Below are 13,249 nucleotides of genomic sequence, written 5' to 3'. Positions count from 1 at the left end.
CGCTCTGAGAAACATTTGCGAAGCCCTTTTTTTTTTATTGGTCAAATTTCATTGACGCTAAAGAACCACTGTTTCTTTTCCTTTTTGCAGAGGCCCAAATCTGTGCTGAGGTGGACAGGTAGGTGCAGGTGTTTGATTTCCAAAGCTAAGACTTTGAAAGACAACAGCCACTCTAAGCTGGCATTTATCAAACCATTAACTAAGTACGGTTTCTTGCAGCTCACTCTTACAACAGTACTTGTCCTCTGGCAATTCTTCTGGAACTTTGTGCAATTTCACCATCTCCGAATATGCCTGCGCCAAGGTACGTTTCGGAAGCCGGATAGGCCAGGATGTTGGGTGTTGGTGGACAGTTTGATTCAAATGTCTGTGTCAACGGTGAGGGTATTTGGGTTCAAGCCCTAGATTTCTCATGTGGCTCCTCTTTCTGCATCCATTTCTTCAAGGCAAGCGCCCGTCTGTCAGTGGACAGCTTGGTCACGCTGCTGAAATGCAAACTGGCCAGCCAAAGGACATTCGACACAGAGACCTGGAAGCTGTTCTTCCAGAGAGTTGCTCCAGTTCTGGATCAGGCTCTTCTGAACTACTCCTCCATGGTATGCGCATGTAACCCCACAGTGGCACTGAAATGTTGCCTCAAGTGGGTGGACTTTGCTAACACATCTCCGTTTCTACCTTTCCAGACTTCCAACGTCAGCGGTCCATCGACACCACAGGCCCTCAATGCCATTGGAGAGCTCATCATCCAAAATGTCAGCAGTGCCCAGCTGCAGGATGCCACGTTTGTGGCCACGTTGTTTCAGAAGAGGCTCCGTCCATTCCTGGCATCTTCCTCCGTGAACCTCCTGGCTTGTCTCAGCTCCAAAAACTTCAGTTGCCAGACCTACCAAATTGTGTAAGTGAAAACTTGTCCTCTTCTCTAATTCAGTAAAAAAAAAAAAATGAATGAGCTGGGGATGTGCTCAGGATGTAGCAAAGAAGGCCACATAACAGCAAGTGTGCTCTACCTTCCAGCATTCAAGCTCTGAGCAGCCAAACCTCATCCATGGACGGAGAAGGACAAAAAGCGGTCTACTCTCACTTCATCAACCCATTCCTTTCGCGAAATGACTCTTCAGGTGAATATGGCTCTGAGTTGTGGAAATGAACACTGGCATAACTGCGGGCCCGTCCATTTAAGTATTCGTCCAATGCAACAGTGATGGTTCGGTAACTGTACGGCACTGATTTTGTTGCAGATCCCGGCTGTGTTTCAAACACCAGTGGAAGTACGGACTGGCTCAATAAGAACTTTGGCCACTTCTCTGTTTTTGCAACTCTGGAGGACCTACAAACTCTCAATGCAAACTTCTCCAGCGTAAGCCAATTGACTGATTGTCTGATACATTGCTTTCATTCCAATTCATCGCTGTGCTTCTAGGTCACACGTGCATCACCCTTCCTTTTCATTTTTGTTTGGATTCAGATGGAAGCACTGTCTGTGCTTAGCCCAACCCAAGTGGCAGAGTTGACATTGACCTCCGGGGCACTGAATGATACAAAAGAGATCGCCCGTGTCCTTGAGCGACTTGAACAAGGGGACGCTTTCAACAACGTCGATGAGTTCCTGACTCAACTGACCTCAGACGGACAGGTATGCCGATCCGCTTTGGTACCGAAAGCTAAATCCGCGCGTTTAATCCGTGCACCTGGGAAACTGCAACGCCCTCCCCTTGTAGATTTACCAAGAAGCACAAAGGAAAAGCTGATTGGCTGCTGGCAGAAAACGTTGGCCAAATGCCATAATGGAGAGGAGTGACGATTTCACGACCTCTCATGTTATGTTTACACAGATACCTGACATCCAGCCATCCGTGAGAGATATTGTGATGAATTGGACCTTCGTCATCATCAGCCCTCACTTCCCGCTGTTTGAAAGGGCAGACTGGTTGGAGTGGTTCGATGTGAAGCTGACTCCTATCCTCCCCAGTGTCACTGCAGAGATGCTGACCAATGCAACTTCAAGCGTCAACTGCACCAACTACCGAGTGATGTGAGTATATACGTACTGTACCTCCAGCATCGCTTCTCAGAGTAGGCATCGGTGGAGCACACACCGCTGGCACACGTATATACTGCGTATGTGGGGATGGAGGCCATGAGTGTTCCCTTTGCCTCTGTTGCAGTGTGCGAGGGATGGGCAAGGCCTTCCCCAGACTTACACCGGATAGCAAACAGGCCATCGTAGGTGTTCTGCTGAATTACCTGAAGAGATCTGCCCCCATCATCAAGGACAAAGGTAGGAGGCACGGAGCAAGCGCAACGGACAGTTGACACGTCACGCCCTTGTTACTTGATAAAAATAACAGTGTACTTCACGTTTCGGTCTTTCAATTGCTCACTTGTGTCCCACAGCTTGTAGAGAGGACATCCACAGTGACGCTGAATGGCTTGAAATCAACCTGGGTCCCTTCTCGGAGTACACAACCTACTCTACTCTGAAATACTTCAACATCTCAGGGGTAATACATTGGATACCGAGGCAAACGATGACCATTTGGAGACCGATATCCATAACGTTGACTCTTTATTGGGTGGACCGGACGTGTACCGTACTCGCATCATGTTTGCGTTCTATTCCTCAGGTGACCGCTCTCGACGCTCTCTCAACAAACCAGAAAGCTGAGTTGCTACTGGACCCGGACTCGGGCGCACTGGACAATGAAACCATTGTGAAGCAGGTTTTCATCAGCTTGACAGAGAAAGAGCAGCTCGATGTGTTCTTCGAGACTTTTGTTGAAGTCACCAAAGAGGTGAGTGCACGATACTCGGGTCAGGATTTCCTGGCTACGCTAGCTGAAAAAGTACCACAGCTTCTCAACTTCTGTTGGGCTGGGCTAGTTTTAAACCCTTTCAGTTGAGGGCGCAAATAGAAAAAAAGGAATTGCAGATGTGATCCCTTGTGTTCAGGGAAGACCCGCTTTCAATTGGTCCATTTGGGACAGCTAATGAATTTCAATTGACAGAGTTGAAAAGTCTGCTCCCCAGAACTCTGTGTCTGCCACTGTTACAAAGGTAGTGGCTTGTCTTCCTAACCCGTGAACCATGTCTTTTGTAGAGAAACATCACCATCATCACAAATACAGCTGTTAGGGACACCATGCTGAACCTGACCTTGACGACTCTCGCTCCCGAATTTGCCACCTTTGAGCCGAGCGACTACCAGCTGTGGTTCCAAGTCAATCTGGTTGTTCTGCTGGCCAGTTTCCAACCTGCCAGCTTGGTTGTCATCCCAAGTAACATCAGCTGTGGATCCTACAATGCCATGTAAGAGATTTCTGTGCATGCTACAGACTCCATGGCCGTGGCTTCAGAGAATCCCATCCAAAGACTGCTATCATGTCTCCCTTTCAATTTCTTGCAGAATCCAAGGTCTTGAGCAAAGTTTGGCGTCTCTTCCGTCAAATCTCGCAAAGGGTGTAAAGTCAAGCCGGGATGCACTTATGGAGACATTCAGCGGTGTGTGAAAGTTGCCCCTTCCTTACCTACTGCATACATGCCAAGCCATTTTTCTCAGCTAGGATCACGTGCTGCATTAACTGTTGCGTTATCTAATTGTCTTCTTTTCTCACCCCAAAGGTTGTCCAGATGCTGTGGTGGTAAGTTCACTCTGAACAAGCTTTTGCCTGAATGACACGCTTGCTAAAACGAAAGGGGAATTGCATTGAGTGGATTGTTACGTTGTAAGTAAAAAGCCTGTGAACCTTTTGTCTATGATAATTATGAACTTTTCTCCCCTCCAGTGCAAAGAAACCCCTGTGAATGGTAAGTTGGCGCTCTGAGAAACATTTGCGAAGCCCTTTTTTTTTTATTGGTCAAATTTCATTGACGCTAAAGAACCACTGTTTCTTTTCCTTTTTGCAGAGGCCCAAATCTGTGCTGAGGTGGACAGGTAGGTGCAGGTGTTTGATTTCCAAAGCTAAGACTTTGAAAGACAACAGCCACTCTAAGCTGGCATTTATCAAACCATTAACTAAGTACGGTTTCTTGCAGCTCACTCTTACAACAGTACTTGTCCTCTGGCAATTCTTCTGGAACTTTGTGCAATTTCACCATCTCCGAATATGCCTGCGCCAAGGTACGTTTCGGAAGCCGGATAGGCCAGGATGTTGGGTGTTGGTGGACAGTTTGATTCAAATGTCTGTGTCAACGGTGAGGGTATTTGGGTTCAAGCCCTAGATTTCTCATGTGGCTCCTCTTTCTGCATCCATTTCTTCAAGGCAAGCGCCCGTCTGTCAGTGGACAGCTTGGTCACGCTGCTGAAATGCAAACTGGCCAGCCAAAGGACATTCGACACAGAGACCTGGAAGCTGTTCTTCCAGAGAGTTGCTCCAGTTCTGGATCAGGCTCTTCTGAACTACTCCTCCATGGTATGCGCATGTAACCCCACAGTGGCACTGAAATGTTGCCTCAAGTGGGTGGACTTTGCTAACACATCTCCGTTTCTACCTTTCCAGACTTCCAACATCAGCGGTCCATCGACACCACAGGCCCTCAATGCCATTGGAGAGCTCATCATCCAAAATGTCAGCAGTGCCCAACTGCAGGATGCCACGTTTGTGGCCACGTTGTTTCAGAAGAGGCTCCGTCCATTCCTGGCATCTTCCTCCGTGAACCTCCTGGCTTGTCTCAGCTCCAAAAACTTCAGTTGCCAGACCTACCAAATTGTGTAAGTGAAAACTTGTCCTCTTCTCTAATTCAGTAAAAAAAAAAAAATGAATGAGCTGGGGATGTGCTCAGGATGTAGCAAAGAAGGCCACATAACAGCAAGTGTGCTCTACCTTCCAGCATTCAAGCTCTGAGCAGCCAAACCTCATCCATGGACGGAGAAGGACAAAAAGCGGTCTACTCTCACTTCATCAACCCATTCCTTTCGCGAAATGACTCTTCAGGTGAATATGGCTCTGAGTTGTGGAAATGAACACTGGCATAACTGCGGGCCCGTCCATTTAAGTATTCGTCCAATGCAACAGTGATGGTTCGGTAACTGTACGGCACTGATTTTGTTGCAGATCCCGGCTGTGTTTCAAACACCAGTGGAAGTACGGACTGGCTCAATAAGAACTTTGGCCACTTCTCTGTTTTTGCAACTCTGGAGGACCTACAAACTCTCAATGCAAACTTCTCCAGCGTAAGCCAATTGACTGATTGTCTGATACATTGCTTTCATTCCAATTCATCGCTGTGCTTCTAGGTCACACGTGCATCACCCTTCCTTTTCATTTTTGTTTGGATTCAGATGGAAGCACTGTCTGTGCTTAGCCCAACCCAAGTGGCAGAGTTGACATTGACCTCCGGGGCACTGAATGATACAAAAGAGATCGCCCGTGTCCTTGAGCGACTTGAACAAGGGGACGCTTTCAACAACGTCGATGAGTTCCTGACTCAACTGACCTCAGACGGACAGGTATGCCGATCCGCTTTGGTACCGAAAGCTAAATCCGCGCGTTTAATCCGTGCACCTGGGAAACTGCAACGCCCTCCCCTTGTAGATTTACCAAGAAGCACAAAGGAAAAGCTGATTGGCTGCTGGCAGAAAACGTTGGCCAAATGCCATAATGGAGAGGAGTGACGATTTCACGACCTCTCATGTTATGTTTACACAGATACCTGACATCCAGCCATCCGTGAGAGATATTGTGATGAATTGGACCTTCGTCATCATCAGCCCTCACTTCCCGCTGTTTGAAAGGGCAGACTGGTTGGAGTGGTTCGATGTGAAGCTGACTCCTATCCTCCCCAGTGTCACTGCAGAGATGCTGACCAATGCAACTTCAAGCGTCAACTGCACCAACTACCGAGTGATGTGAGTATATACGTACTGTACCTCCAGCATCGCTTCTCAGAGTAGGCATCGGTGGAGCACACACCGCTGGCACACGTATATACTGCGTATGTGGGGATGGAGGCCATGAGTGTTCCCTTTGCCTCTGTTGCAGTGTGCGAGGGATGGGCAAGGCCTTCCCCAGACTTACACCGGATAGCAAACAGGCCATCGTAGGTGTTCTGCTGAATTACCTGAAGAGATCTGCCCCCATCATCAAGGACAAAGGTAGGAGGCACGGAGCAAGCGCAACGGACAGTTGACACGTCACGCCCTTGTTACTTGATAAAAATAACAGTGTACTTCACGTTTCGGTCTTTCAATTGCTCACTTGTGTCCCACAGCTTGTAGAGAGGACATCCACAGTGACGCTGAATGGCTTGAAATCAACCTGGGTCCCTTCTCGGAGTACACAACCTACTCTACTCTGAAATACTTCAACATCTCAGGGGTAATACATTGGATACCGAGGCAAACGATGACCATTTGGAGACCGATATCCATAACGTTGACTCTTTATTGGGTGGACCGGACGTGTACCGTACTCGCATCATGTTTGCGTTCTATTCCTCAGGTGACCGCTCTCGACGCTCTCTCAACAAACCAGAAAGCTGAGTTGCTACTGGACCCGGACTCGGGCGCACTGGACAATGAAACCATTGTGAAGCAGGTTTTCATCAGCTTGACAGAGAAAGAGCAGCTCGATGTGTTCTTCGAGACTTTTGTTGAAGTCACCAAAGAGGTGAGTGCACGATACTCGGGTCAGGATTTCCTGGCTACGCTAGCTGAAAAAGTACCACAGCTTCTCAACTTCTGTTGGGCTGGGCTAGTTTTAAACCCTTTCAGTTGAGGGCGCAAATAGAAAAAAAGGAATTGCAGATGTGATCCCTTGTGTTCAGGGAAGACCCGCTTTCAATTGGTCCATTTGGGACAGCTAATGAATTTCAATTGACAGAGTTGAAAAGTCTGCTCCCCAGAACTCTGTGTCTGCCACTGTTACAAAGGTAGTGGCTTGTCTTCCTAACCCGTGAACCATGTCTTTTGTAGAGAAACATCACCATCATCACAAATACAGCTGTTAGGGACACCATGCTGAACCTGACCTTGACGACTCTCGCTCCCGAATTTGCCACCTTTGAGCCGAGCGACTACCAGCTGTGGTTCCAAGTCAATCTGGTTGTTCTGCTGGCCAGTTTCCAACCTGCCAGCTTGGTTGTCATCCCAAGTAACATCAGCTGTGGATCCTACAATGCCATGTAAGAGATTTCTGTGCATGCTACAGACTCCATGGCCGTGGCTTCAGAGAATCCCATCCAAAGACTGCTATCATGTCTCCCTTTCAATTTCTTGCAGAATCCAAGGTCTTGAGCAAAGTTTGGCGTCTCTTCCGTCAAATCTCGCAAAGGGTGTAAAGTCAAGCCGGGATGCACTTATGGAGACATTCAGCGGTGTGTGAAAGTTGCCCCTTCCTTACCTACTGCATACATGCCAAGCCATTTTTCTCAGCTAGGATCACGTGCTGCATTAACTGTTGCGTTATCTAATTGTCTTCTTTTCTCACCCCAAAGGTTGTCCAGATGCTGTGGTGGTAAGTTCACTCTGAACAAGCTTTTGCCTGAATGACACGCTTGCTAAAACGAAAGGGGAATTGCATTGAGTGGATTGTTACGTTGTAAGTAAAAAGCCTGTGAACCTTTTGTCTATGATAATTATGAACTTTTCTCCCCTCCAGTGCAAAGAAACCCCCGTGAATGGTAAGTTGGCGCTCTGAGAAACATTTGCGAAGCCCTTTTTTTTTTATTGGTCAAATTTCATTGACGCTAAAGAACCACTGTTTCTTTTCCTTTTTGCAGAGGCCCAAATCTGTGCTGAGGTGGACAGGTAGGTGCAGGTGTTTGATTTCCAAAGCTAAGACTTTGAAAGACAACAGCCACTCTAAGCTGGCATTTATCAAACCATTAACTAAGTACGGTTTCTTGCAGCTCACTCTTACAACAGTACTTGTCCTCTGGCAATTCTTCTGGAACTTTGTGCAATTTCACCATCTCCGAATATGCCTGCGCCAAGGTACGTTTCGGAAGCCGGATAGGCCAAGATGTTGGGTGTTGGTGGACAGTTTGATTCAAATGTCTGTGTCAACGGTGAGGGTATTTGGGTTCAAGCCCTAGATTTCTCATGTGGCTCCTCTTTCTGCATCCATTTCTTCAAGGCAAGCGCCCATCTGTCAGTGGACAGCTTGGTCACGCTGCTGAAATGCAAACTGGCCAGCCAAAGGACATTCGACACAGAGACCTGGAAGCTGTTCTTCCAGAGAGTTGCTCCAGTTCTGGATCAGGCTCTTCTGAACTACTCCTCCATGGTATGCGCATGTAACCCCACAGTGGCACTGAAATGTTGCCTCAAGTGGGTGGACTTTGCTAACACATCTCCGTTTCTACCTTTCCAGACTTCCAACGTCAGCGGTCCATCGACACCACAGGCCCTCAATGCCATTGGAGAGCTCATCATCCAAAATGTCAGCAGTGCCCAGCTGCAGGATGCCACGTTTGTGGCCACGTTGTTTCAGAAGAGGCTCCGTCCATTCCTGGCATCTTCCTCCGTGAACCTCCTGGCTTGTCTCAGCTCCAAAAACTTCAGTTGCCAGACCTACCAAATTGTGTAAGTGAAAACTTGTCCTCTTCTCTAATTCAGTAAAAAAAAAAAATGAATGAGCTGGGGATGTGCTCAGGATGTAGCAAAGAAGGCCACATAACAGCAAGTGTGCTCTACCTTCCAGCATTCAAGCTTTGAGCAGCCATACCTCATCCATGGACGGAGAAGGACAAAAAGCGGTCTACTCTCACTTCATCAACCCATTCCTTTCGCGAAATGACTCTTCAGGTGAATATGGCTCTGAGTTGTGGAAATGAACACTGGCATAACTGCGGGCCCGTCCATTTAAGTATTCGTCCAATGCAACAGTGATGGTTCGGTAACTGTACGGCACTGATTTTGTTGCAGATCCCGGCTGTGTTTCAAACACCAGTGGAAGTACGGACTGGCTCAATAAGAACTTTGGCCACTTCTCTGTTTTTGCAACTCTGGAGGACCTACAAACTCTCAATGCAAACTTCTCCAGCGTAAGCCAATTGACTGATTGTCTGATACATTGCTTTCATTCCAATTCATCGCTGTGCTTCTAGGTCACACGTGCATCACCCTTCCTTTTCATTTTTGTTTGGATTCAGATGGAAGCACTGTCTGTGCTTAGCCCAACCCAAGTGGCAGAGTTGACATTGACCTCCGGGGCACTGAATGATACAAAAGAGATCGCCCGTGTCCTTGAGCGACTTGAACAAGGGGACGCTTTCAACAACGTCGATGAGTTCCTGACTCAACTGACCTCAGACGGACAGGTATGCCGATCCGCTTTGGTACCGAAAGCTAAATCCGCGCGTTTAATCCGTGCACCTGGGAAACTGCAACGCCCTCCCCTTGTAGATTTACCAAGAAGCACAAAGGAAAAGCTGATTGGCTGCTGGCAGAAAACGTTGGCCAAATGCCATAATGGAGAGGAGTGACGATTTCACGACCTCTCATGTTATGTTTACACAGATACCTGACATCCAGCCATCCGTGAGAGATATTGTGATGAATTGGACCTTCGTCATCATCAGCCCTCACTTCCCGCTGTTTGAAAGGGCAGACTGGTTGGAGTGGTTCGATGTGAAGCTGACTCCTATCCTCCCCAGTGTCACTGCAGAGATGCTGACCAATGCAACTTCAAGCGTCAACTGCACCAACTACCGAGTGATGTGAGTATATACGTACTGTACCTCCAGCATCGCTTCTCAGAGTAGGCATCGGTGGAGCACACACCGCTGGCACACGTATATACTGCGTATGTGGGGATGGAGGCCATGAGTGTTCCCTTTGCCTCTGTTGCAGTGTGCGAGGGATGGGCAAGGCCTTCCCCAGACTTACACCGGATAGCAAACAGGCCATCGTAGGTGTTCTGCTGAATTACCTGAAGAGATCTGCCCCCATCATCAAGGACAAAGGTAGGAGGCACGGAGCAAGCGCAACGGACAGTTGACACGTCACGCCCTTGTTACTTGATAAAAATAACAGTGTACTTCACGTTTCGGTCTTTCAATTGCTCACTTGTGTCCCACAGCTTGTAGAGAGGACATCCACAGTGACGCTGAATGGCTTGAAATCAACCTGGGTCCCTTCTCGGAGTACACAACCTACTCTACTCTGAAATACTTCAACATCTCAGGGGTAATACATTGGATACCGAGGCAAACGATGACCATTTGGAGACCGATATCCATAACGTTGACTCTTTATTGGGTGGACCGGACGTGTACCGTACTCGCATCATGTTTGCGTTCTATTCCTCAGGTGACCGCTCTCGACGCTCTCTCAACAAACCAGAAAGCTGAGTTGCTACTGGACCCGGACTCGGGCGCACTGGACAATGAAACCATTGTGAAGCAGGTTTTCATCAGCTTGACAGAGAAAGAGCAGCTCGATGTGTTCTTCGAGACTTTTGTTGAAGTCACCAAAGAGGTGAGTGCACGATACTCGGGTCAGGATTTCCTGGCTACGCTAGCTGAAAAAGTACCACAGCTTCTCAACTTCTGTTGGGCTGGGCTAGTTTTAAACCCTTTCAGTTGAGGGCGCAAATAGAAAAAAAGGAATTGCAGATGTGATCCCTTGTGTTCAGGGAAGACCCGCTTTCAATTGGTCCATTTGGGACAGCTAATGAATTTCAATTGACAGAGTTGAAAAGTCTGCTCCCCAGAACTCTGTGTCTGCCACTGTTACAAAGGTAGTGGCTTGTCTTCCTAACCCGTGAACCATGTCTTTTGTAGAGAAACATCACCATCATCACAAATACAGCTGTTAGGGACACCATGCTGAACCTGACCTTGACGACTCTCGCTCCCGAATTTGCCACCTTTGAGCCGAGCGACTACCAGCTGTGGTTCCAAGTCAATCTGGTTGTTCTGCTGGCCAGTTTCCAACCTGCCAGCTTGGTTGTCATCCCAAGTAACATCAGCTGTGGATCCTACAATGCCATGTAAGAGATTTCTGTGCATGCTACAGACTCCATGGCCGTGGCTTCAGAGAATCCCATCCAAAGACTGCTATCATGTCTCCCTTTCAATTTCTTGCAGAATCCAAGGTCTTGAGCAAAGTTTGGCGTCTCTTCCGTCAAATCTCGCAAAGGGTGTAAAGTCAAGCCGGGATGCACTTATGGAGACATTCAGCGGTGTGTGAAAGTTGCCCCTTCCTTACCTACTGCATACATGCCAAGCCATTTTTCTCAGCTAGGATCACGTGCTGCATTAACTGTTGCGTTATCTAATTGTCTTCTTTTCTCACCCCAAAGGTTGTCCAGATGCTGTGGTGGTAAGTTCACTCTGAACAAGCTTTTGCCTGAATGACACGCTTGCTAAAACGAAAGGGGAATTGCATTGAGTGGATTGTTACGTTGTAAGTAAAAAGCCTGTGAACCTTTTGTCTATGATAATTATGAACTTTTCTCCCCTCCAGTGCAAAGAAACCCCTGTGAATGGTAAGTTGGCGCTCTGAGAAACATTTGCAAAGCCCTTTTTTTTTTATTGGTCAAATTTCATTGACGCTAAAGAACCACTGTTTCTTTTCCTTTTTGCAGAGGCCCAAATCTGTGCTGAGGTGGACAGGTAGGTGCAGGTGTTTGATTTCCAAAGCTAAGACTTTGAAAGACAACAGCCACTCTAAGCTGGCATTTATCAAACCATTAACTAAGTACGGTTTCTTGCAGCTCACTCTTACAACAGTACTTGTCCTCTGGCAATTCTTCTGGAACTTTGTGCAATTTCACCATCTCCGAATATGCCTGCGCCAAGGTACGTTTCGGAAGCCGGATAGGCCAAGATGTTGGGTGTTGGTGGACAGTTTGATTCAAATGTCTGTGTCAACGGTGAGGGTATTTGGGTTCAAGCCCTAGATTTCTCATGTGGCTCCTCTTTCTGCATCCATTTCTTCAAGGCAAGCGCCCATCTGTCAGTGGACAGCTTGGTCACGCTGCTGAAATGCAAACTGGCCAGCCAAAGGACATTCGACACAGAGACCTGGAAGCTGTTCTTCCAGAGAGTTGCTCCAGTTCTGGATCAGGCTCTTCTGAACTACTCCTCCATGGTATGCGCATGTAACCCCACAGTGGCACTGAAATGTTGCCTCAAGTGGGTGGACTTTGCTAACACATCTCCGTTTCTACCTTTCCAGACTTCCAACGTCAGCGGTCCATCGACACCACAGGCCCTCAATGCCATTGGAGAGCTCATCATCCAAAATGTCAGCAGTGCCCAACTGCAGGATGCCACGTTTGTGGCCACGTTGTTTCAGAAGAGGCTCCGTCCATTCCTGGCATCTTCCTCCGTGAACCTCCTGGCTTGTCTCAGCTCCAAAAACTTCAGTTGCCAGACCTACCAAATTGTGTAAGTGAAAACTTGTCCTCTTCTCTAATTCAGTAAAAAAAAAAAAAGAATGAGCTGGGGATGTGCTCAGGATGTAGCAAAGAAGGCCACATAACAGCAAGTGTGCTCTACCTTCCAGCATTCAAGCTCTGAGCAGCCAAACCTCATCCATGGACGGAGAAGGACAAAAAGCGGTCTACTCTCACTTCATCAACCCATTCCTTTCGCGAAATGACTCTTCAGGTGAATATGGCTCTGAGTTGTGGAAATGAACACTGGCATAACTGCGGGCCCGTCCATTTAAGTATTCGTCCAATGCAACAGTGATGGTTCGGTAACTGTACGGCACTGATTTTGTTGCAGATCCCGGCTGTGTTTCAAACACCAGTGGAAGTACGGACTGGCTCAATAAGAACTTTGGCCACTTCTCTGTTTTTGCAACTCTGGAGGACCTACAAACTCTCAATGCAAACTTCTCCAGCGTAAGCCAATTGACTGATTGTCTGATACATTGCTTTCATTCCAATTCATCGCTGTGCTTCTAGGTCACACGTGCATCACCCTTCCTTTTCATTTTTGTTTGGATTCAGATGGAAGCACTGTCTGTGCTTAGCCCAACCCAAGTGGCAGAGTTGACATTGACCTCCGGGGCACTGAATGATACAAAAGAGATCGCCCGTGTCCTTGAGCGACTTGAACAAGGGGACGCTTTCAACAACGTCGATGAGTTCCTGACTCAACTGACCTCAGACGGACAGGTATGCCGATCCGCTTTGGTACCGAAAGCTAAATCCACGCGTTTAATCCGTGCACCTGGGAAACTGCAACGCCCTCCCCTTGTAGATTTACCAAGAAGCACAAAGGAAAAGCTGATTGGCTGCTGGCAGAAAACGTTGGCCAAATGCCATAATGGAGAGGAGTGACGATTTCACGACCT

The sequence above is a fragment of the Osmerus mordax genome, chromosome 27 (assembly GCF_038355195.1).
Source record: "Osmerus mordax isolate fOsmMor3 chromosome 27, fOsmMor3.pri, whole genome shotgun sequence".
Lineage (NCBI taxonomy): Eukaryota > Metazoa > Chordata > Actinopteri > Osmeriformes > Osmeridae > Osmerus > Osmerus mordax.
This window is presented reverse-complemented; position numbering follows the sequence as displayed.